The 25,837-nt window shown below is 32.5% G+C and overlaps 1 pseudogene; it reads right to left on the bottom strand.

The window, feature by feature from the left end:
- LOC149533298 (beta-glucosidase 12-like) overlaps positions 1-22,423 on the bottom strand; it is a 34,904-nt pseudogene extending 12,481 nt beyond the window's left edge.
- Between the last annotated feature and the right edge of the window lie 3,414 nt (positions 22,424-25,837).

Below are 25,837 nucleotides of genomic sequence, written 5' to 3'. Positions count from 1 at the left end.
TGTTTTTCCATACTTCGATACTTATGATTCCTGTGGAGGAAGTGTCTACACTCATCAAACACCTACTTTCATAAACTTTTTGAATGACAAGATTTCATCTTTGGACCACAAACTGGACATGCAAATTTTCCCTTTTTTTGAAGACCTACAAGACAATGATATAATTGGATTATTAAATATGTTTATTTTTATAATTAGAATTATTGTGTGCAACTTGAATTCACTATAACATACAACAAAAATGTGTTAGCCCTAGGGCATCATGTATTTTCCATGCAAGTATTGCATGGAATTGAAATTGTCTTTGTCCTATTGGTCTAGGCATGTCATACATAGTGACATCATTCCATAACTCCACCAACTCATCGATAAGAGGCTCAATATATACATTCATATCTTTAACTTGATACTTACCTACTTGAATGAACAGTAACATTACATAATTATTGTGACCATTTTACTACAATATTTGTAAGTACATGTAAATTAATAACTATCAAATGATAAGATACCTAGAACAATCATTGCCAACATAATGTGCTCCCTCTATATTGACATCCACAGAGGAATGTTATTGTTAGTAACAAAAATAGGCCACACCGAGTAAAGAAATCTCATCTCTCCAAATGGATTGACACCGTTCGCTGCTAATGAAAGTCTAAGATTACGAGGTTCTTCTTTGAAGTGTTTCCACTTTTCCTCTATGTGCATAAATATTGAACCATCTGTAGGGATTCAGATAATATCATCTCGACTTCTATTGTGTGCATGATAATCCATAAATTGAGCCAAGCTACTACAGCTAAATAATTGTCGCATCTCTAGAATAATGGGGATGTAATGAAGAACCTTTTGAGGCACCTTTTTTGTTAGTCAATCTATTCGATATCTACTTGTATGACATACAGGGAATTATGTTGCAAATTCATGTTCTTTATAATATATAATATGATCATGGGGACAAGCATGTATTGCTTGATACTCCATTCCAATATCTTTCATAATAGCAGATAATTCTCGATATGAGCAAGGCAGAATATTTGATGATGGTAATAGAAACTCACCTATCAATATACAACAAAAAATAAAAGTTGTTAATATAAACAATATTAGTGGTACATTATTCACACTTTGTTAACTATAAAGACATATATGACATACCTTAACATACGTGACATTGTTATGTTGGATAAACCATTCATAACCTTCAAGTTCAACAACAACAATACATCAGAGAGAAGAGTTTTTTTGGAGTCTTTTTATAGGGGTTTGTATGCCTTCTCAAGTAGAGGTACATTGAGGCTATCATCATCATCATGATCAGATACACTTAGACTAAATGTGTCATGGATTAATGTATTTATACCATCATCTTCAATTTTGTTTTCTGGCACATGATCATCATCTTCCATGGGATCATTATCTTCACCTTGGATATTCACACCTCCATGTTTCTCTACTTTGAAAACTATATTCTTCGGATTGTTGTGGTTCATATCATGTACTTCCCTGGGGAGATCAACCTATATAAAATTGATTACCATAAATAAACCATGATCATCAACTAATCATCAAGTGATTTCATATGTATATAAATTGTTAAAATGATATAATGAACAACTTAGCAATGGATGATAGTCATGTCCCCCTTCAATGTGACCATTCTCCCTACAATGTCTCTTAACTATTTCGATTAGCAGTCTTCTACAGTTTAAGCCCTTATAAATTTTGCAAGGACAATAACATTTTCCATCACCTTTTCTTTTCAAGGTAGACCACAATCTATCGATTGTCTCCCTATTTTGTTCTTCACTTATATTATCTGACATGAACGTTCTTCACAAAAAGCAAAAATTAGGCTATGAAAACTTTGGTCTACAACTTTCACAAACTAAGAAAAACTGTCAAAAGTACACAAATCTTCTTAGACCTAGCTAAATACTTTAATATTTTAAAAATACTTTCTTTGAATTTATTCCTAAGACATTTAATCCAACCACCTTTTATAACATTCAGTTAATTGCTCTAGGAAAATTTGTGGATAAGATAATTTGTAAAACTTTGACTGACTGCCTGAAGGTCTTATTTCAAGAGACATTACAAAATTAAGCCACTAAAAGAAATTTCAAAACATATAAGCTAAAATTCTAGTTAAAATATACATTAGATTAAAAAATATACAATTTTCATACCTGAGCACGCAGCTATATAACTCGTGCAACGGCCTTCTTGCTTAGCTGTAGAAGCTCTCCAGCAATCAAATTATACAAGCTACAAGGCCTAACAAAAATTTCAAAACATTTAAGCTATAGGGAAAGACATATTACACGACATGGAAAAAGGAAAAAAATTTACAAGCTTTAGCAAGACATATTAAATGACATCATAGTGCTAGAGAGATCACAATTATATGAGTCAAAAACATAGTCATGAAAAAGTACATAAATTAGTTATTATATGCAATTAAAAGATATATGGTTAGATAGGGACATCTATAGGTTATATTGAAGAAATGAAATGGTCATATAGATTTCATATAGGATTTTGAAGATGATGGTGTTCTAAGGCAAAGAATTAGGAATCTACCTCTAGTCAAACAAATTAGAGGTTCGGTAGTTTCTTTAAATCCTGTACATATGGCCTTCAATATAGCACTTCTCTCCAGCTTTCCTATCACAATAGAAAAAAAGATGAAATTAAAATGAAAGCCAAAAATTTTCCAAAGAGAATGTCCTTTTTTATATTGATTATTTTTCATGATATTATAAAACTCCGTATCTATAAATGCTAGCAGGGTATTGAAGTGGGTGGCCTTCAAACTAGCCTTGGCCAACACATGAAACACCATTTCATAAAAATATTTTTATAAAAATCACATTAAGCTTATCTGTGTAGTTACTAAACTAGCTATTTCAAATGAGACACCAGATACAGATTATAGTGTGACCAAATCGAGCACCATATCCATAAATAAAAGGTTACAATGTTATAATATAGAAGAGAGCATAATATATACCAACATTAGTGTAATTTTTACAAGAGATATTAATTACTATGCAACATATGACATTAGACACAAGAACAAGAATCTACATTATCATCTGGCTTCAGAAACTATGAAGATGTTCATTAGGTTTATTGCAAAGCTGCAGTGTTTTTTATTGGCAGAACTAGGGATATAGTGCAGGCTTTCTATGGTAGACTAGGGTTTCATGGTTGGAGATTCATGGCACAGAGCTAACCATACACACCAAATAGAGAAAATAGTACACAAAAAGATAACTGGGACTATTAAAACTAGAGACAAAAATTAATAAAGAAACACTACAACCAATATACCCTGGGAATATCTATTTGGAGTTGAAGAAGGGGTTCACTCTTTATGTAGTCATAAATATGTGAAGAAGATGAAAGAAAGAAAGAAAAGATTTATTAAAACAAAAATGTATTAGCACATGTAAGGTACAAGGTACAACTACCATTATATTAAAGTTTTTAATTTTTTTTTGGCATTTTTTTCAAAGGGAGAAAAGATCTAAACATGAAATATGTAGGTATGGAAGGAAGGAAGATCGTGGTATAAGAGAACATCTTAACACGAGCTAAGGAAGAGCTAAAATATACATATGCATTTCTGAAATATACATATGCATTTCTGACAAGGAATAGAAATGAATGAATATATAACAAGAAGAAAATAATCAGTAAAGGAAAGGAAGTGGGGATCTGATACTACAAATTTGATATGATCATTCATAGGTTATTTTTCTCTTAATAGGGTTTTCATGTTAAAAATTATTGTGTTTAAATGTGTGGATTATTGTGTTACATGTTATTTTATTCTTATTATTTGTATACTTCTTGTTGATGTAACTCAGTACATGAAGTATATAGTTAAAAGTTTATTACTATGATACTTGGTGAAAGGTAACAATTTACTAGTGAAGGATGAATTAGATATTATTATGAAGTTTTAATATAGTTACCAAGTTGATATAGGAAAATTTTAAGTTTTTAAGATGTTGAGAGTTTTTTAAGGCCCTATTCGGTAGCCAAGGAAAATTGAGCCCCCCTCCCTCCTTAGTTATTTAACAAAAACATGTCAAGGTGTCCAAAAAAGGATCATGGGAAAGAATAGGATGCATTAATACCATAGGAAAAATATGCCTATAATGAATGGACAAATACGAGAAATGGTATTATTCCTTTTAAGATAGTATATCAAAAAATATAGAGGATATTTTAAATTGAGGGATATCAAGAGTATGGTTAAGGCGAGTTGTCATGCTGAAGATATAGTAGAAGCAATGAGAGAGGTTCATGAAAAGGTGAGAGCTAATTTATGGAAGTGTTTACAATCGACCAAAATGTTAGCAGAAAAGATATACAAAAATGATACACTTGAATAGGGAGAGAATTTCCAAAGATAGTTAGGGTAAGATTATAATGGGAAATACTAGTCACTACAGGATCCTCAAAAAGTATGGAGAAATTTTTGACAAGTTGTTGTAACCACCTTATATATGTCTTTCTCCTATATTCAATATCTAAGATTTGACCATGTTCAAAGATTTTATGTATGAAGGTGTTAAAAAAACATATTCAACTCTAAATGATGAAGACTAGGTGTCTGAATTACCGTTGACAAAGGAAACATAGATTAAAGCTATTGTGTATAATAGAGAATCCAAAATGACAAGGCACAAAGTGTAATGGGAAAAAATAATTGACAATGGATCACACTATAAAACTTGGAAGCCACATGGATGCTAGAGGAAGAAATTAGGAAGAAATGTATTGATTTGGATCAATTTTTCTCTAAGAGGACTTTAGACTTCTTCTCTTCGAGAGTATCATGCACGAACACCTCAAGCTTAGATTAAAGGCCAAAATTAATTAAGTTCCTAGTAGGGCATAATAAGTATAATAAATTACATCGATAATTTAGACCAATGATGTAATGGAAAACAATATCTTTAAGCCAAAGTTTAAATAATATTGAAATGAGTAAACAAAGGGACCCAAATTGATACATGAAGTTTGGCAATCAATGCAAACAAGGTTTCCTGCGTAATCCTTACTTTGATCAGTAAAAAAAAAGTCTGATTTCTGTGTCCTTTTCTGGCAATATTGGTACCCATCTAATGATCCATTTGCTGTAGATGATAGAGGGTCAAATCTACTTTATTTTGGTTTGTGAAGCACTCAATTTCATTATGTGGATGAAAAGATATTCAAATTTTTGTGTAAGCTGTCTAAACCCTTACTAGGGTAATTTGTAATATAAAATGTGGACCAAGACCCCAAATTCAAATAGATGGTGGGAAAAAAGGTGTATTATATTCCATCTTCTTTGCATGAACCCATGGACAAGAATCCATGTGCATTTGATCAAGAAAAATCATGAAAAGTTGTCTCAGATTGCATAGAATAGAGATATGATAAATCAGTCATGATTTTGCTCACATAGGGAATTTATTTAAAAGAAATGCCAAATACACATTACAACTATGGATGATTGGTGGGGTCTCTTTTTTTTTGGTGACATTTTGGTTATGGGAGCCAAGTTTAATCCCATTTTGAAGGGTTGGGGATCCTTTAAAAAAAATTGTGTTCTTTTGGAGATCCTCTAAAAATCCCATTATGGTTGTGGGATCCAAAATAAATCCCATGGAGGTTTGGGGAGTCTTCTTAAACCCTAGATTTTTAGATCACTTTCTAATGATCATTTCGATGAGATATGTGATTTTTAAAAGACTTGGGAATCCTATCAAAATAATTGTGCAATCTAATTCAAAATTTGGGAGCATTCCAAAACCCCAAAGTTTTAGTTGGATCTTTTATGATTGATATTCTAAGGTTGTGGGTGATGATGTTTTTGAGAGGCATGTTAAAACCCATAGTAGTGGCTATGGGAGCCAAGTCAAAACCCAATTATGAGATTTAGGGTGCCTTTCTAAACCCCATGGGTCTCCTTGATAGATAGAATCATTATTTTATATTCGGCTTTAACCTTGTGCTAACTTTTGGGCAAGTGGATCTTTGTTTAACTTTATTTTAGTTGCCAATTTTTTTCTTGTTTTGGGTTGTTTTCTTGTAATAATTTTTCTATTGTAGCTATTTATTTTAGTGGGGTACCACGTCCCCTTAAAAAAATTATTGTAAAGGGTTTTGGATCCCCTTCAAAGACTAGTTTTTCCCTAATAAAAAATATTCCTTAATGTTCCAACTCATCCACTTGAGTTATCCTACATTTGAGATTCAAACATAATCAACTAATTACCATGGAGACTTGGTTCTAATGACTACATATCCATCATGTATTGATTTGCATCTATAGACTAACTTTCAAAGTGTGGAAATCCTTATTTTTGTAAGTATGAATAATTACTTTAGTGTAGATTAGGCTTTTATTTGTGAAGAGTAGATTCAGTTCATGATTATTATTTATGTAGAAAATAATTATTTTTAAATATTTTCTATCCTCTATTAATAAAATTAATATCATTTTTATAAATAGCTTGATTAAAATAATGTAAAGGTTTGGGAAATGTAAATTTATTATTCAAACTCATGCTCCCTTTTTATTTTATTTTTTGGTTGGTAATGGTATATATTTATATTATACATTAGAAAAGAAGTACAAAATTGGGATACCAAGATAGTCTTATCATCTGATAAGTAAGATCCCCATAGTGACAACCACCTATCATTGAAGATTCTACCCTTTACTTCTCATAAGGAAAAAAGATCACCGATTGATCAAAATAGGACAACCATGGCATAGAAACGATAAAGAAAGAGATAAGAGCCCCAAATATCATTACATGAACTAATGCTTTATCTCCTCCTTGGTGAAGTTGATGATGACATGGTCATCAATGAGGAATTTCCCAAGATGGAATGAAAGAGATGTACATGTCCACACTAGAAAATAGGTTAGTTAGTGGACCCCCACTCACACTATCAAAAGCCCTACTAGAATGAATTAAACCATGCTCCCTACTAAAAACTAACCATCACAACATAACCACTCACAATAGCTTCCATTACCACCTTTCTCTACTTATTATCTCAAGATAAGATTTGACAATGAATCAAGAGGTGATCATCAACATCCACCAAAGTATTAGACTTCATTGGTGTCCTTTTTTGTTGTTGAGCCACTTGACTTTCAAGAAAATCCCTATCCAAGCTTAAAGTTTGCAAGAAGAGGAGCTCTGGTATTATGATGAAGACTTGGTCTATGTGAAATGAGATTCCAAGACATAGGATTTAAATCCTTTAGAAGGATTGAGAAGGCCACATAATTGCAAGACCCATTTCAATCAATTAAGTATGACATGGGCGGGTGATCCATCAATAATGGGTTCCACTTTTAGACCAATTTTGACATTGAAACCAATATTTTCGCAAAAAACATCACGTTCAAGTGACTATATCTCCAAAACTATAAATAATTTCAAGATGACATAAACTAGTGATTTTGAGTACTTTGTTCCTACTTTGTAACCATATTTTTTAATCTAAAAAAAAAATATTATTTATGTCATTTTTTTTTATCTCCTCCAAAAAGTGGTACATCATAAAATTCAATATTTTAAAAAGTGACAGTCCGTTTGACACACATAACTTTTTTTCTAGAAATGATAATGAAGTAATTCTTTGGCGTTGAATTTGTAACATCAATAACCAATCTATGTATTTGGTTTGATTTATTTTTGTTGAATATTGTATAGTTTATGAAGTTTTGAAGTGACATGAACTGTAATTCAGACATACGTTCCGTTTGACACAGATAATTTAAAGTCAATTTATTATAAACCCTTTTTTTTTTTAATAGAAAGGTATCTCAATAAGCCAGTGCCTCCATATTTTTCAATAAAAATTTGACCTAATTTACTAATTTTCCCGAGATGTCAAAGTCGGTTGATGTTCAATGAGTTAAACTCATATTTGAAAGTCTTAATGATTAAATTATGTAATAAAATTATAGTCGTTGGAAAGCTTGCTCCAAGCAGCACATTTTGAAATTTTTTATTTTATAGTAGGAGATCATTCTCCTGCAATTATGGTAGTCAAAAGAGCAAAAAAAAGAAAAAAGAAAAAAAAGTTAAATTTTTTGTGATTTTGCATGTTCGTGCGAACATGGCATTCACGCGAACACATTTAACATGTTCGCCAGAATGTATGTTCACATGAACATGCAAATCATGTTTGCGCGAACATATATATCACATATGTTCACGCGAACACAATAAGTGTGTTCACGCGAACATATGGTAAACCTAATTTCTCATTTTGCATTTTTTTTTCATTTTTGTTCATCCCAGTAAAGTGGAACCCATTATTGTGGGTTCACCCGGGCACTAATAATTAACACATTTTCAATCACCCAACCTCTATTTTTCTAAAAGTATTATGAATCTAGAATTACAATATGGGATGAGAAGATAATATACACTTTAATGATTTCTCTCATGCCACAAAGGTAGAAACTTCAAAATTCAAGTGTATAAGTTTCAAGCTAATGTTTAACCACCACCTATGTACTTTCACTAATACATTAGGGGTGAATTTGTGATAGCGGGTAGATGTAATGTGTATTTGGCATTTTTTTTCATTTTTTTTCTGTAGCTAGGTTGGGAATGTCTATTTTGAGCTACTGGGATGACATCGAGAATGTTAAATTTCTTGTGTATAACTATTATACTTGATGTAATGGTCCCCAAATGGTGGTTTTTGGTTTTCCATAATGGTGAATGGCCACTAACCTAAACTATGATTACTTAGGGTTTATCTTCTGCAATATAATTTTTTCTCACTTTAAATAAAACAATCTCATTACGGAGAAAAGAAGAAAAAAGTCATTTCAAAATTCAAATAAGGAATCTAATACTAAACATTACAACATTATCAAAAATGAAAATAACCATAGATATCACCATACAACCAATACCTTAACAAATAATAACATAAATATCCTAGAATTTGTTAAAACACAAGAAGTTGATCTAGATGTGTGCAGATTCCTCTAAAAAGAAAAACTTAGCAAAACCATGGCCAGTGAGGTACCTCAAGATTCTACACATATTGTGATGTGCTATCAACAATGCCGATGAGAAATAATGGGTAGCGTGCGTAGGGAAAATATCAGGAAACTATAGTAAAACAAAACATTTTCAAAATGAAACAACCTAAAACCATTCTCCCTAGCTTCACGGAAGTCTATAACTAGAGAGAAGTCAACTACGATTGGTCATCCTAAGAGTCATGCAAGAAACAAAAAAATTAATTACCAATACAAAAGCCTTCCAATTCATCTCATTTATATACTCAAATAGGAACATAATCGTAGTCCATTACCAAATGCCCTAGTTTCTATTAGGAATAAGGTGTCTCAACCTTGTATAATTCCTATCCTTATTATTTGTTTTGTAAAATGTATTTCTTGGAAATAATGTTGATGTGTTGACATCTTGAATTGTGTGTAAGGAGACCATGACTAAAATGGTTATGACAGATTCCTATGACACATAAGAGCTATGTTAGGAAGATTCAATGACAAGTGAAGACATGTGGCAACTAAGATATTTGAGTACTGTACACTCTACCCCAATAGTGGGGTTCGTATTTTCTTGAAGAATGCTAAAACCCTAATATGGTTTACCTTTTGGGAGTAGCCCTATAGTGAAGCACATGTTATAAGAATTTTTAGGGTTGCGAAGAGATGCGATGCGAAAAAGGTGTATTGTTGGTACTGCGAGTAGCTACTAGAGTCTTCTATTGTTGATGTTGAACTTTCATTGCAAGTGTATTGTAACCTTGTGTTGAAGATAATACATTGTGTAGGTTCTGAAGGCGTGGGGTTGTTTTACCAAAAGGTTTTTCCCCACTGACAAATCCTTGTGTTATGTGTTCCTTTCTCTGTCTATTTTCTATGTGCATGGTTGCCTACAATATTGTTGTTTACATGATATTGAATCTGTAAGTGTAGAAGATTTTAATAGGATTTACATCATACTTTCCTTATGAGATTAGTGTAGGAAGTTGTTTCCGCACCTGAGTTTTCTTACAGTTTTGCCATAGACCATAGAGTCGATGGATTTTGAAAATACAAATTACCCAAATGACCAAGGATTGAGGGGTATCTGAGCCAAGAGAAACAGAGAATACATCTACTCCATCAATGCATGCCTCAAATGCTACAAGAATATCTGGAACAGCGCAACCCTCGCTCCAACAAACTTTGTAGGCTACAAATGTCACATGAGGAGCTCCTCCCTTTGCAAGCCCTTCAACATATCCATACAAAATTGCATGTTTCACAAAATTTCGAGATGATGTGGACAGAGTGTGAGATCCATGCCGTTCTACATCTCGTGGTGTAGCAAGATCTCCATTTTTGAAATGCCCATCTCTAGCCTCATGTTGCACATAGAAGTATCTGGCACCAATTAATTTCTTGGTCCACAATAATATTTATCAAAACACATGTGCCACAAAATGAGAAGCAAAAATGCCAAAACATTTATGTGCAAGGGCATTTTTTAAATGTAGATAAGTAGAAATTTCAAGCACATTAATGGTGAATTTTTGAAATGTTGGTGTTGATGCAAATACCTATTGTAGTCAGCTGCGGTGAAGTTCATGCCACTTTGACAAAAACCCTTCCATCAGGATGGGATAGGGCCAAGACCTTCATCGTGGAAGCTTGCAGATTCTAGCTAGACACTTGATAGAGACCAAATCATTTAAGCTCTAATTAATTATTTATTTGATAAAATAATTGGTAACTTGATAAATATCCTGCTTTCAATGCTCTTATGATAAGTCTCTTACTTGTATCCAAATGAGCTACAATGACATCTTTTCCAAATTTAGCTTTACTCCAGAGTGAATTTGATTATTTGGATTCCCTTTATGTAATCCCAGGAGCCTCCAAGATTTAGTTGAGTGCAATTGCGTGTGTCTGTTTGGAAATACAGATAATACCCTAGCCCTTGGAGATCTGGCTCACAATTTTTCTTTGGCTACTCTTAAACATTATGAATATAAGCTTAAACATTGTGACCAACATGTTTTTTTCTTTTTTTTTCTTATAACTCGACAACATCGCAATTGTGACGTTATAAAAAATTAATATCGCAACTGTGATTTTGTCAAGTTATAATTGAAAAAAAAATGCCAAATACACATTACATCTACCTGTCATTACAAATCCACCCCTAATGTATTAGTGTTGGTAAGATAGGTTTCTATTTGATTTGAGTGTCATATCTAGATGACTAATGAAGAGAACTAGAGAAAAGACATACCAAAAGCACCTAGAGGAAGGGTTGAGTTATGAGGAGTTTCAATGGGCATTTGAATTAGTTGGACCTTGACAAGATAAATAGATTATTTACTCATGCTACAAGTAAAGAAGATAGTTACATTGAAGCCTTCAAGAAGTGATCAAAGAATCACTAAATGCATAGTCTTGATCGAGAAAAAGAGAAGATGCTTAAGAAACTTGAACTATATGTTGAGTGATGTAGGTGCCAAGTAGAAGTAGTGTTGACTAGTGAGTGAGTAACCTAGTGATGACTAAGCATAAGAACATAGTGTTGGTCGAGAGACAACATTTAACAATTTATGTGAAAATTATGATTTCCAACCAACATTGTTGATTTCTTGGAATGTGTAAAGCATGTGAAAGATAAGGAATGATGAGTTGGATCATTTAAAACAAAGGAAACTATAAATTTGCACATTTCTATACAAGGATTCTAAGGAATTTTGGGAAAAAAAATAGAAGAGAAAAAAGGAGACAAAATATTGGTGGGATTTAATGAATCTAACATAACTCTATGATCTAAAGTGATGTTTGAATGGAAAAAGATTAGAATTACCTATTTAATGAGGTAAAATGGCTGACCTAATGTGGTTGGAGTAGTTGTTAATGGTATTGATTGGTGAACTTAAGAAAGAGGGTCAAAAGAGTTGTGAAGTGGTAAAGAGTGATTGCTTGAAGGGTTACCAAGCATATCAAAGATAGATTTGATAATGGAGGTCACTCAGTGGATCAACATGTGAGCTGAAGTGTGATATGTATTTGTAAATTAAGTTGTATTTGTTAGATTTCTATTTACTTTCTAACCATTATATTATTATTCAAATCCCATGATCAATGTTGGCCTAGTAGTCATACATAAGTTCTTCAATTAAGGTGGTATTCTAATGAAATATTGTAAATTCCTCTAAGAAGGAGACTTTGAATAGGGTGGTTAAACCCTTTAACAAAGTCACATTTAATGATGTATTTTATAACCTTTAATAGGGCTACCTCCTAAACGAGCTCACTTCAAAAGAGTGAAAGATTGGTAACATGATACTGGTAGTTTTTTTTCCAAATTGGGATTCCATGTTAAATCCTACTGGTGACTTGTGTTGATGTTATTCGTGATGATTTACTATTAATTTTTTACATTCTACAAGTTTTTTTATTATTAAGAAAGTAGACTACTAGTTTATCTTATTGATAATCTAGGATAGTGGATGGTCAGATCTAAAGTAGTTAAAATGTTTAATTGTTGAATTCATACATCTTGATCTTGGATAATTGATTCATCCTCCCCCCTCCTCTCATTTTTTTTAAACATTCTAACACCTATAGAGTTTTGTAATTATCCAATTTACTCAAAGCTAGTCAACATGCATACAAAGTGACAAGGACAACCATCCATGAATAGATTTTTTTGATACTACACTCGTTCACCCAAAAAGAATTGAAGCAATCTAGTCAAAAAGTATAACACACATAGCATAGACCTAGAAATGAGTCTTTAAGAAATATGAAATATATTATCATTTTGGTGGCTTTTTCTATTGTTAAACAAAATTTTCATCACAAATTCCTACAATGCTCTATTTGTGGGAAGTGAATAAAAGACACAAGATTATATTATAACATATTTATTTAATTAAAAATATTAAAATATATTTCTATCCAATCTCAAATCTACTAATAACCTTACTTTAAAAGAAAAGACTTTGAAATAGATAATAGATTTTTTCAAATGGGTAAAAGTACAAGCTTGTGCCACCTTTCAGGTTGACTTATCTGAGCAATTGAATTTGAGTATTTCTATGTAAAAATTACATTTTGTTCAAAGATATGATGTAGATAAATTGATTCTACCTAAGTTGTATATTTTCTCCCACTCTTTCAATTGGAAATGTCTATTAAATGATTATTTTATACTAATTTGTGTCTAATAACTAACAAAATAAAACTATATCAGAAAACTAACATTTGAATAACTCTTACTCATTTTAATGATATTGTTTTAATAACGTATATAAACACCATTTCATAGAGATCAAAGTCATGAATATTCTCATATGGAGTTTATAGTGTTTTAATTAGATATAGTATATTGTAATTAAAAAACACTACAAGTATTTTAACACTTGAGAAGACACTGATTTTTAGAAAGAAAAAATACTAAATCATGTGATGTTCACTAGGAGAGAGGCCTTTTCTAAAATGTATAATGTTTCTTTTGGTTAGAGAATATATATATTTTAAAATGTAGTGGGAGATGAAAAACATTTATTTTGGGTGAGTTGAAATTTGAATTGTTACAAAAGAGAATATATAGGTCCAAAGATAATTCTAAATTTTGAATTATCTTGCTATATATGTCACCTATAACATAATCTAAGATCAAAGGGAGAAATTTTTATTGCAATAGAGTTTTGTGGTGGGAACTAGACCCCTAATTTTGAACATTTTTCACCAACTAAAAATTATCCTCAGAAATTAAGAAAATGCATCAATTCTTATGCGAAATAACCATTAAAAATAACAATCCTAAACTTCATCCATTTCTACACATTTCATTTGTTTAGTTCATTTTCAAATTATAAATAATAATTCTAGTTTTATGTCATTGAAGTTGAATAGCTACACTTTTTTAAGCCTTTTCCTTTATAAAAGGGTGAAACAAGTTTGTTCTTTTTCCCAAATATATTTTTCCAATTAAATTTTTGATTAAACAAGTTATTGAAAAGATACAATTCCATAGCAAATCAAATACTTTGCCACCTTCATACACTATCCTTGCAATGCTTGGTTGTAATATATCTATTTCAAGAGTTTTTTGAACCTATAAACTAATATCGAGTTAAGTTATTCTTATAATCTAGGTAATGAATACCAAATTGAAATGTATAGCCACTTTCCCACTCAAAGTTTTCCAACAAAGACTATACAACATAATCTTGTACATTGGATCCAAACCTATTATTCGACATTTAATGTCTTAGAAAATAATATTAAAAAAAATAAAAATAAATTACAAATTTGTAAAGACTTAGCTTATTTCTCTTTGAACAAATGATAAATGTTTTGAATGGAAATCAAATTTCCAAGTATCATTAAGAGATTGTACCAATGACAATGTATCATCATTTTTTTCACCAACACCTATATAAATATATTCAAAATTATCCAAATAAAACCAAAATTTTAATGAGGCCGGCAAGTGAAAATACTAAGCACCACTAAAATAGCTTTTGTGAACTCAATTCATTACAAAATCTCCTACCATAAAGTACATTAAAAAACATTCAAGTTTATTAGAAATAATAAAAAATTTAATGAGTCTTTTAGATGAAAATAATCAGGATTAGGAAAAATAGCTTTTGTGAGCTCAATTCAATACAAAATGTCTTACCATTCTCTATTATGAAAACAACTATATTTTCACATTTGTGTTTGATATATTTCAATAGCTCTTCTATTCCATGCAGATATATGTGAAGCCAAATCGATGCCATGTGTTATCCTCAAATCAAATTTTAAACACTACCCACGTAATATATCATAATATTTTAAGAATTTGATTTTAAATATTTTGTAAACCTTACCACTGTGAAAAAATAAATTAGTTATAAAATTTAATAATTTTTCTCAATGCGGGAAGACACTAAGTGATAGGAAGATGGTGCCAAGTAAGCTCGACAGAGGAAGAAGCCGAGTAGATTGGTAATAACAAAAACTCGACATAGTGTATGTTGAGTAAGCTTGCTACTAAAGATGCTGAGTGAGCTTAGTCACCATTGCAAGGTGATGATTGACAATAAAGGATTTCAAGTGAGCTTGGGAAAAAAAAGGAAACTGAGTGACCTAAGTGAGGGCAGAGAGAGAGAGACTTGGTGGACTCGATAAAGACAACATTTCTTGTAGGAACCAAGTGACCTTTTAAGAGACCTCCTATCTAACCTTTGCCACCATTAAAATATAAAGAGACAAATGATGAAGCTTTCAACTATGAACTTCTCAAATGAGAAATATCATGTAATGATGAATAAAATAAGGGAACAACAAATATTTGTATGCCTACTTTCTATTCAATTAAGATAAAACTATTACAAAATTTAGGAGCATTCAACTTCTACTAGAAAACCCTAAATTTTCAAACTAATAAAACTTAAAAACTTCAAACTTACAACACTAATGGCTGCATACAACAATGCCTGGAGCAATAATTACTTTATAACAAAAATAAAATAAAAAATTACAAAATAACAGAAGTATCCAACATGTGAAACTGCAAAAATGAAAACTAAAAGTTACTTCTTTTTTTTGAACTCTAACTTGGTCTACTAATTGATTTCCTTCTGTGCTCTGTGATATACTCTACATGTAATCAAAATCTTCTGCTCTACTCTCTTCGACTGATTGAATGAATTAGATTCATTCCTTTTGTCTTCTTACCAAAAATTTTCTTTCTCTCATTTCAAATTTGAACTCACCTATCGAGTTAAATGTTGTGAGGTAGGTAGTGGGGAATTTGGCTCTAGGGGTAAAAGACCAAATGCATTAAATTTTGGGCACTCCCCTTTTTCCTAAGCCAAACAAACAAGTATCACTCCTGATCTAAATAAACTACACCAAGACTGTCTCTTAGGTGCAAAAAAGTTCCAATGCCTAAAGGCTTAGTAGATATGTCTTCTAGCTATTTCTTAGACTTGTAAAATTTCATTTTGATATCTCCATTTTCCACTAACACTTTGATGAAGTGATATTTCATCTCTATATACTTGCTACTTCCATGGAAGATTGGATTCTTAGACAATGCAATTGAGGATATGTTGACACAATAAATTATGGTTCCATCCTCTTGGATTTCATTCAAATCTATCAAGATCCTCCTTATCTGAATAGCTTGACATACTACCACATTCATTGCTACGTATTCATCCTCTACCACATATTGATAAATAATAGATTGCTTCTTGGATACACGTGAAATTGCACCCGATCCCATATGGAGCATGTATTCTAAAGTGCTCTTCTTATTATCTAAACTTATAGACTAATCACTATCCATACAATGAACCAACTTGAAATTATTTTCTATAGTATACACAATCCCAAATCACTTGGTACCATTCACATGCCTTAGGATCCTCTTTCTTGCTTGCCAATGGGAATCCTTTAGTGTTTTCATAAATCTAGAACTCAAACTTATTGTATGCATCATGTCTAGCTAAGTTGTAGTCAAATACATCAAACTTTCAACCATATTCTTGTACAGTGTTGGATTCAAACTTTTTCTACAATCTCTCTTACTCAACTTTAGACCTACTACTATTGGTGTTGGGGTTACCTTACTATTCTGCATTTTGAATCTCTCCAAGATCTACCTTGCATATTTTTCATGAAAGATGAAGATGCCATCATGCATTAGTTTTAATTCTATGCCTAAGAAGTACTTCAAGAGTCCAAGGTCTACCATTTCAAATTCATTTTTCATGGCCTCTTTTAACTCACCAATTAGAAAATTATCATTTCTAGTGAATATTAAGTCATCTACATACAAGACAACAACCAACACATTACCATTTATTGCCTTGATATGTAGTGTGGGCTCACCATTGATTTTCTAAAGTCATTCCTTATCAAATATGAGTCAATCCTATTGTACCATGCCCGTGGAGCTTGCTTAAACCGTATAGAGCTTTCTTCAATCTATACACTTTGTGTTCTTCATCTACAACTTCATAACTATGTGGCTTCTCTACATAAACCTCTTCTTTCAATACACCATTCAAGAAGGAAGACTTCACATCCTTATTATATACCTTCTATGTGTGCTAGGTTGCAATTTCTATGATAGCACACATAGTTTCCATTCTTGCAAACAGAGCATATTTCTCATCAGAATCTCTACCATACTACTACTTGTACCCCTCGACCACTAATCATACATCTACCAAGCCATCCCATGACTGATTTTCAAGAAACTCCACATATCTTGAAATGATGATCTTCTTGCCAATTGTATCGTATAGCCTATAAGTCTTTGATTTTGAGCTATACCCTATGAAGATTCACTTCTTAGGAACATATGCATATCCTATACATCCAAACACTCTCAAGTGTTCAACTATCCATCTGATCCTTGACCAAGCCTCAAGAGGAATCTTGTCACAAACTAATTTTGTAGGATGCCTATTAATCAGATGTCCTATTGTTACTACAACTTCTTCCTAATATTTAGTTGAGAGTCCCTTTTCTTCCATCATCCTTCTAGCCATTTCAACAATAATCCTATTCTTCCTTTCAGCCATTTGATTTTACTATGGAGTATAGCTGGCTATTAGCTCTTTCTTGATACCATTCTACTTGCAAAAATTTACAAACATATAAGAGCTATACTCCCCTCGTCTATCTTATCTAATGACCTTAACATAGTGTCTACATTATTTTTTAGCTAGGGCTTTAAAATCAGAAAATTTATCAAATGCTTTATATTTGTTCTTCAAAAACTACACCCAAGTCCTACGATTGAAATAATATATAAATATCATATAATAAGTACTCCCCCCAATAGAAGTAGTTTGCGTAAGGCTTGCCAAATTAGAATGCATCAATTCTAATAGTGCTCTAGCCCTTCTAAAATTTCTAGAATTAAAAGGAAGCCTATGTTGCTTACCCAAAATGCAAGCCTCACACTTGTCATAAAAATCTACTATGCTTGGCAAACCATCTACTATTCTTTTCTTGGACAAAAAATTTATACTAGTGATACCTGAGATGTCAAAGCTTGGGGGGGTCTTCAATCATGCTTATAAAAGTTGATTGCTGATGTAATGTTGTACATGCATGCTTGGGAACTAAAACACTTACTTGAGAAGAGAAACATGTCTCTATCCCTAGTGGGAACATCCTGTTCTTTGTCAGTTGGACTATTGCAAGTAATTTGTTAATCCCATCTTTCTCATGAATGACACACTTGTCATTTTCCATCAGTAGCTTGTATCTATTTTAAATGAGTTTTCCAACATTCATCAAATTTTTCTTCATACTAGGGGAAAAACATACATTCTATATCTCTTTCTTAGATTGCTTGGTGCAAGCCATAATAGATCCTTGGCCCACTATGGGAATGGTTCTATTATTACCCATCTTAATTTCAAACCTAAAAGTCTTATCAATGAAAGAAAGTAAACTTTCATTACCATGCATGTGGTTGCTACAACTACTATCTAGGTGTCATACCTTAGGGCTTCTTTCACCAATCTTACACATGATGAAGGCTATGGGATTGTTTGCATCTTCCATGTTCACATCAGCCACATTAGCATTCTACTTTGACTAATCAACCTAGTTCTTCTAGTATTCACTTGCATAATGCCCATACTTGTGGTAGTAGTAGCATTCAACATTTCTCTTGTTAGATTTGTAATTCTTCTTACCTCCTTTAGAGCTATTTTCAGAGGTGCTTGCTCTCTCACTTGCTAGTTCGTCCTGAACTTTTTGTATTAGCTTTCCTCTAACCATTCCTTCCATGACCTCTACTTCTTGATCCTCTACTAGAGTCATTTCTTCCTCTCCCCTTGCCTCTTGAATTATCTTGAGCCTTGAAAGACTCCTCTTGGGAAGTTGTTGACTTATTGATCTAGTTCTCATGGGTTTCAAGAGTTCCCATCAACTCATCCCTGGTCAATGTGGTGAGGTCATTTGCTTCCTCTATGGTCATCACAAGATTGTCATATTTCTAAGGTAAAGTCCTCAATATCTTTTCCATAATCCTTTGCTCTTCATAATCTTCTACATTTGATTTGAGTTGGTTTAACAAAGTGAAGATTCATGAGCTAAACTTAGCAATAGATCTATTGTCCCTCATTTGAAGGTTCTCAAACACCCTTCTCATCATCTATAACTTCACTACTTTGACCTCGTCAGTCCCCTTGAAGTTTGTCTCAAGAATATTCCATGATTCCTTTGCATAATTTGCTACTACAATCTTGGGAAAGATTGTCTCTTCCATTGCTACCTCAATTAGACTTAATGACTTTACATACTTTCTCCTTGACTCTTTCAACTAAGTCATTGGTGGGTTTGTGAGGGTAGCATACACTACTAGGACTATAACATCATTATATTCATTTATCACAAACTCCTATAAATCATTTTCAACCATTATGGTTTTCATCTTCTTTGCCCACGTATCATCATTATGTCTATTAAAAGATAGTAGCTACTACTACATCTTCCCTACATCTACTACCATGTTAAATATCCTAGAAAATAAATACCCTAACTCACTATGGATGTGGGACTTCAAAGCTTTGATACCATGTGAAAAAATATTGATCACAAACTTTAATAATTTTACTCAATGCAGGAAGATGTTGAGTGACAAGAAGATGGTGTTGAGTAAGCTCAGTAGTGAAGATGCTAAGTGAGCCCGATCACTATTGCAAGGTGATGCACAACAATAGAGGATGCTGAATGAACTCGATAAGGGCAGAGAGGGGGATAAAGACTACACATCTTGTATAAACCGGGTGACCTTTTAATGGAACTCTTGTCTAAACTTTTCCACCATTAAAATGCAAAGATCCAAAGGATGAAGTTTTCAACTATGAACTTCTCAAATGCAAAATATCATGCAATAATGAATAGAAGAAGGGAACAAAAAAAATTGTATGCTTGCTTGCTTGCCTACTTTCTATCAATTAAGATAAAACTATTAAAAAATATGGGAGCATTTGGCTTCTACCAGAAAACCCTAAACTTCAAACTAATAAAACTTAAAAACTTCAAATTTACAGCACTAATGGATGCATACAACAATGGCTAGAGAAATCACTACTTCAAAGGACAAATAAAAAATAAACTTACAAAATAATAGAAGTATCCAACATGTGCAACTGCAAACATGAAAAATAAAACTTCCTTCTATCTTCTAAACTCTAACTTGATCTACTAATTGACTACATTCTATACTCTATGATATGCTTTGCAACTGATCCAACTCTTTTGCACTGCTCTCTTCAACTAATTGAATGAATCAAATTCATTCATTTTGTCTTCTTGGAAAAAATATTTTCTCTTTCATTTCAAATTTGAACTCACCTACTAAGTTAATGTTGTCAGGCGAGTAGGTGAGTGTTTGGTGTGAGGGGCAAATGACCAAATACATTAAATTTCTAACAGCCACTAGTCTAATGAGCACTCCATTCCTCTCATTTGATGCCATTTAGATAGCAATCCATGTGAGAGATCAACTCCAATTTTCATACAAATATTGCCTTTGGAAAAGTAAATGAATGAAGTGTACCTATGTGATTTGTATGAGAGTCCAATGTATAGCTTGTGTTAAGGGGATTAGGTGTTGAAACATCAACATCGTATTGTGAAGAGTGATAATTTAGGCTCAAAAAATCAAATGAACCTTTTAACATAGTAGATTCATAGCCATTGAATTTTGATAAAGACTACCGACAAGATTTCTCATTGTTGAAGGGTATAAGCTCCCTTTTTTTATTGGGTCCATATATCTACAATTTTGCAAGTCCACTCAAATCATATGAAAGACCAACTAAAATGGGTATTTAGTAGAATGTTCTATAGAAGATGCTTGCTTACCAACCAAACATAAAATCTAAAGTCTTTTGGGCTGCCTTCTAGTCAGATTGCAAGTTTGAATATGGAACAAACTAGTGGCTCACTATTTTAATTCCAATCAATCCTTTCACTTTGTCTACACAAAAAAAAAGGGTACATTGGCATATAAATACAATCATTCTTATGAAAAATTAATTTTGAAATAATAAAATAATTTTCATAATTTAACACTTTTAGTCTAGAAATAAAACCTTATTAGAACTTAATGTTTAAGCTGTACATATGTAAAATAAGAAAAAATCTTATTGAAAATGGTGGATCAGCTGATACTTTCTCCTATATACACACGGAAGCTGCATGAGAAAGGGGAATATTATGGGCCACAACATATGGATCTGTTGCAGAATTTCTTGTGCTTGAACTTCCGTTAGAAGAGGAATCGCAGCCAGGTGCAAATATTCCACTCTCATATCCAAAGGTAGAGAAGGTGAAAGCTTCGTTAAATCCAGTGCTTCACTAGGTCACCAAACTCCTCAAAGCACAATTCACTGTAAGCTTCAAAATCTTTCCTGCATATGGTGATAAGAAAATGGGTTATCAATGTGTATCCCATTTGGGCATATGCACAAAGGATGTAATGATATGAAAGAGTTACATACACAATATTTTGACTGAGAAAACCTCCATATATCCTCAAGAGCTTGCGGAACGTCCCAATGGAACACTATTACAAAACGCTTGATATCTGCAATAAAAGATAGGTTATAACCTCTTTAAGAGTATCAAGGTAATTTCAACATCGATGATACCAAACTATAAACATTATTTACCATGTTTTAGAAGTTTGTTTGTAAGGTTATTGTAGTATGCCACTCCAACTTTGTTTATACTTCCCTTGATCGTTCCACCTGTAACCCGAGAAATAAAAAACCGATTTATGAGACCAAGAAATAGATAAAGTATATGCTAGCTATATTTGCCTAGAAGAAACGGAGGCTCACATTTTAATAATCTTTGACAAAGAGATAGAGAACCTATATGCATCCATGCCCATTTCCTTCATCGGTTTCACATCCTCCTGTAAATCACACGAACATTCATGACCTTTCATTGATCCAAGAATAAATATGATTTGACCCAAATGTTGAGAGACAATAGACAATAGACAATATAAAGAAGCACACCTTATATCGATGGTATTGATCCACATCAATATCGCCATTGCTATCATTAGCGATATTCCCTGCACACAATTTCATTTTCAATAAGATTTCAGACAAATACAGTACATAGAAATGGAAAATATAAATAAATAAACGTATAAGATTAACCTGATATATGAGAGAAAGTATCCAACATGCTTGGGCCTCTTCGTCCTTCATTGGCAACTACCTCATAGCGATATGAAGTAGAGGCTGTACCGAATATAAATCTAGTGGGAAACCCTCTCCAACGGATTACTTTTATTTCATCTCGAGCCGAAACAAGAAGGATCCAACACATGCACACCATTGCTATACAAAGAAACACAGTAACGCCATTCTATAACTTCTATTTATATAAGAAAAATAGAACAGCTAATGCGAGAAATTGACCATGAAGCATTAGTCTAACACGCACTTTCTTGAAATTAATCTAACAAATTTCTTGTGTGATTTTAAACGTGGGTTAAGTAGTCATTGGTCATGTACGCATTGTGAGCCTGAGAGGAAATGGTCACAAACGTGGATTGAGAGATAAATATGGGCAGGAAAACCCTAAAAAAATATTTCCTATGTTCCCCTAAGTTTCTGGTACCGTACTGGGATGGTGGGAGGGGAATAGGGATGGCTATATCTATAGGAAAATTTTAAAATATATATTGAAATTCCTAAATACATGTCATTCATATGAAATTAAGCACAAAGCATGTCATTTAAATATTATAGAACCATAACATACAACATTTGAATGCTATCTAGGAAATAATATCCGATTTCAGTACTCAATTGTCAAAATGCATATCAATATCAGTGAACAATATCATAATGATAAACATGATAAATCTAAAAATTTAAATCTGTATATGCCTAGTTGTACACCCAAATGCTAGAGGGCTGTCATAAAATAATAAGTACCAATGTATCATAATCATGTTCACAAAAAAAACATAACATTGAAAAATGAAGTAGATTGCTACTCCTATTCTGCCTCTACCATATTTGGAGGGGTGGGGGCCACCTCGGCAATGTAGTAAGGAGCCTTTAAATTATTTTTTAATATTCAATTTTTCATTTTTTGCATTCATTTTCAAAAAATAAAAAAATTTGGAGATGGCTAGTTGTACCCGACGCAGTTGGGGGACATCTAGGCGACCCTTTTCATAGCAAGGATGGCTAGCCATCCCTATTTTTTCCCATCTTTCCACAAGTTTCAGGGAAGTCCCTTTGTAATTTTCCTTTTTGGGGAACATCCCATACCCTTCCCCCATCTTTGAGACATCCCCATTTCCAAAACTCCTATTTTTTTGCTAGGTACACATCCCCGAGGAACATAGAATATTTTAGTCTGCATTCCATTATTAAACAAGTGAATCTTCAAATGTGGCTCATTTATTATATCTAAGTGGCTTCCATTATTTCTAGGTACAATTCACATGGGAACACAATCCTAAATAGTTTTTGTGTTGAACAATAAATTTAATGATTTGTCACATGTAGCAATAAACTAGCCATTCTTTTGGATAAATCTTAATTATCTAGTATGATTAAGAAAAATTATTGCTGTCTATTATAAGAAGCCAAAGTGAAAATGATTATAATTTTTTTTATTTTTGCTAGTAATATTTAATATTAGGTTAAAAAAAGTCTAATACAATAGATTTCAGAAGTAATAATAGGAAAAGTATTTGATATGATTAGTTAGTTGAATACAATAGATTTCAGAAGTAGTAATTGGAAAAATATTTGATATGATTAGTTCATTGCAAAAGTACACTTAGAAAGTAAAATGAATTAGAAATTAAGTTTTAAAAATATATATTACATTTTGAAAATAAAATTATCAATAGTTAATAAATTTAAATTGCACAAAATATTAAATAATTATTCTTTTGATTAAAAAAGGTAAGAAGAGGGTCATGAACCCAGATAACAAGAAAGTACTAAAACCATCTCTTCTCTAGGTTATTACATCCAAGCAACAAAGGAGCACACTCTAATCCCAATAGTTAAAGTCCCACCCAAGAAAAACCACAAAATTAATCAAAATTATCATGTTCATCGAGTAGCTAGAATAAACCACATTTAGCCCTAACTTTAATCTACCAAACTCACTAACCATATTCCAAGTCTTCTTACCCCAACAATAGTGTACATTAACAAAATCAATAGTTTCAAAAAAAACTTTTGTGTAGTCAAGAGGTTCAAACTCTTTAAACATAAGAGAACATAGAACATGCTATGAACAACAATACCAAAACAAAGGGAAATATTAAGCCTATTTGATGTTGTCATGGTCTTCATTTAGGCACCTAATTTCTTCTATCTAGTTCTTAATTTGTCTGGTACTCTTTATCTCCTCGTAGTTTTCCTCCTTAGCTCAGCTCACCCTTTTGAGTTTCCTTCTCCCATCGATGAACCCAAAAATAGCCTTTCTCATTATCACTTTTTGAATTTTGCAAATGGAAGACATAGTCACTATCAATTCGAGGCTAGTGACCACATATTTGATCTTTTTGTTTAGGTCATCAATCTTCTTATTAATTTTGACTTATTAAAGTAATCCTCAAATTCTTCCATCCTCCTATGAACATTGGATAGGAAATTTTTCATGTCCCCATCTTCCATCTTTCCATCAACTTAAATACCCTCATCACCTCTAGGAATACTTAAGTCCACCAGCATTCTCTTTTCCTTAGGAAGCTAGGTCTCATCATCTATTTCTTCCACCTTTGCACCAAAATTAGCTTCATTAGAGAAATAATAGCTAGATTTCTCCTGTATTTCTTCCACATCTATGTCTTTAGCCTTGTCCTTCATTTAGGAATTGTGAGATTCCTCCTTGACCTTGTAAGTCTTCTCTTTTCTATTTTTAGCCTCACAAATCTACTCTCACCCAAGCTAAAAATCATTTTTTTCCTTTTACAATCCAAAGCTCTCTCCTCCTCATTTTCCAAATTCACCTTTGTATCATTCTTTGCAATTTTGATAATATCTTGTGCAACTTTCCTCTTTCTCAGGGTACTTGTAGGGCTAGACTTGACAAAGGCATTTTTCTATTTCTTGGGGACCTCAATCAACAAATATTGTTCCATAGAGATGTGGTTTATCTTTAAAGACTTAGAGGAGTGAGGGATATTTGAGATTTGAGGAGAATGAATTTAGGTTTTTTTAATAGAAATCTCTCCAATAACCATGGAGGATTTGGGAACTTTAGGGGTCCTAAAGGTTTCACTATGCGGGAGACATCTACCAAAACCTTGTTGATGAGAACAAAGATGGTGGTACATGAAAAATATGAGACCTTGGAGGATAGAAGGATTTGCCCCCAAGAAAATGTTGTTGACCATAGAAGAGAACAAGAAGAAAGGGATATCAACCTTAAGATGTTATGTAATAAAAAATCATAGCCATGATAGGTAGTCTAATGACCTTCAAGACTAATATTTTATTAATTAGTAAAAAATAGCACCAAAATGAATAGGGAGAGACACTCTATTGTACCTATTACTAGAGATCACTTTAACTGGTTCCTTCGATCCTTCAAAGAACTTATATCTTAATTTATTATAGTCCATCATGCTATTCCTTTCCACATGAACACCAACACAATCTAGACATCTAGTTTCTTCTATCAATGGTGTCACCAAAAATTTGATGCTCCTGATAGCCGCCTGACCTTTATTCCATGAATTAGAAAACTTAGTAGAGAGGATCATGTTGTGGC

The sequence above is a fragment of the Cupressus sempervirens genome, chromosome 10 (genome assembly GCF_028749045.1).
Source record: "Cupressus sempervirens isolate cs-2001-9-10 chromosome 10, ASM2874904v1, whole genome shotgun sequence".
Taxonomy (NCBI): domain Eukaryota; kingdom Viridiplantae; phylum Streptophyta; class Pinopsida; order Cupressales; family Cupressaceae; genus Cupressus; species Cupressus sempervirens.
Note: the sequence above shows the minus strand (reverse complement) of the source record. Positions and strands in the feature narration are given on the sequence as shown.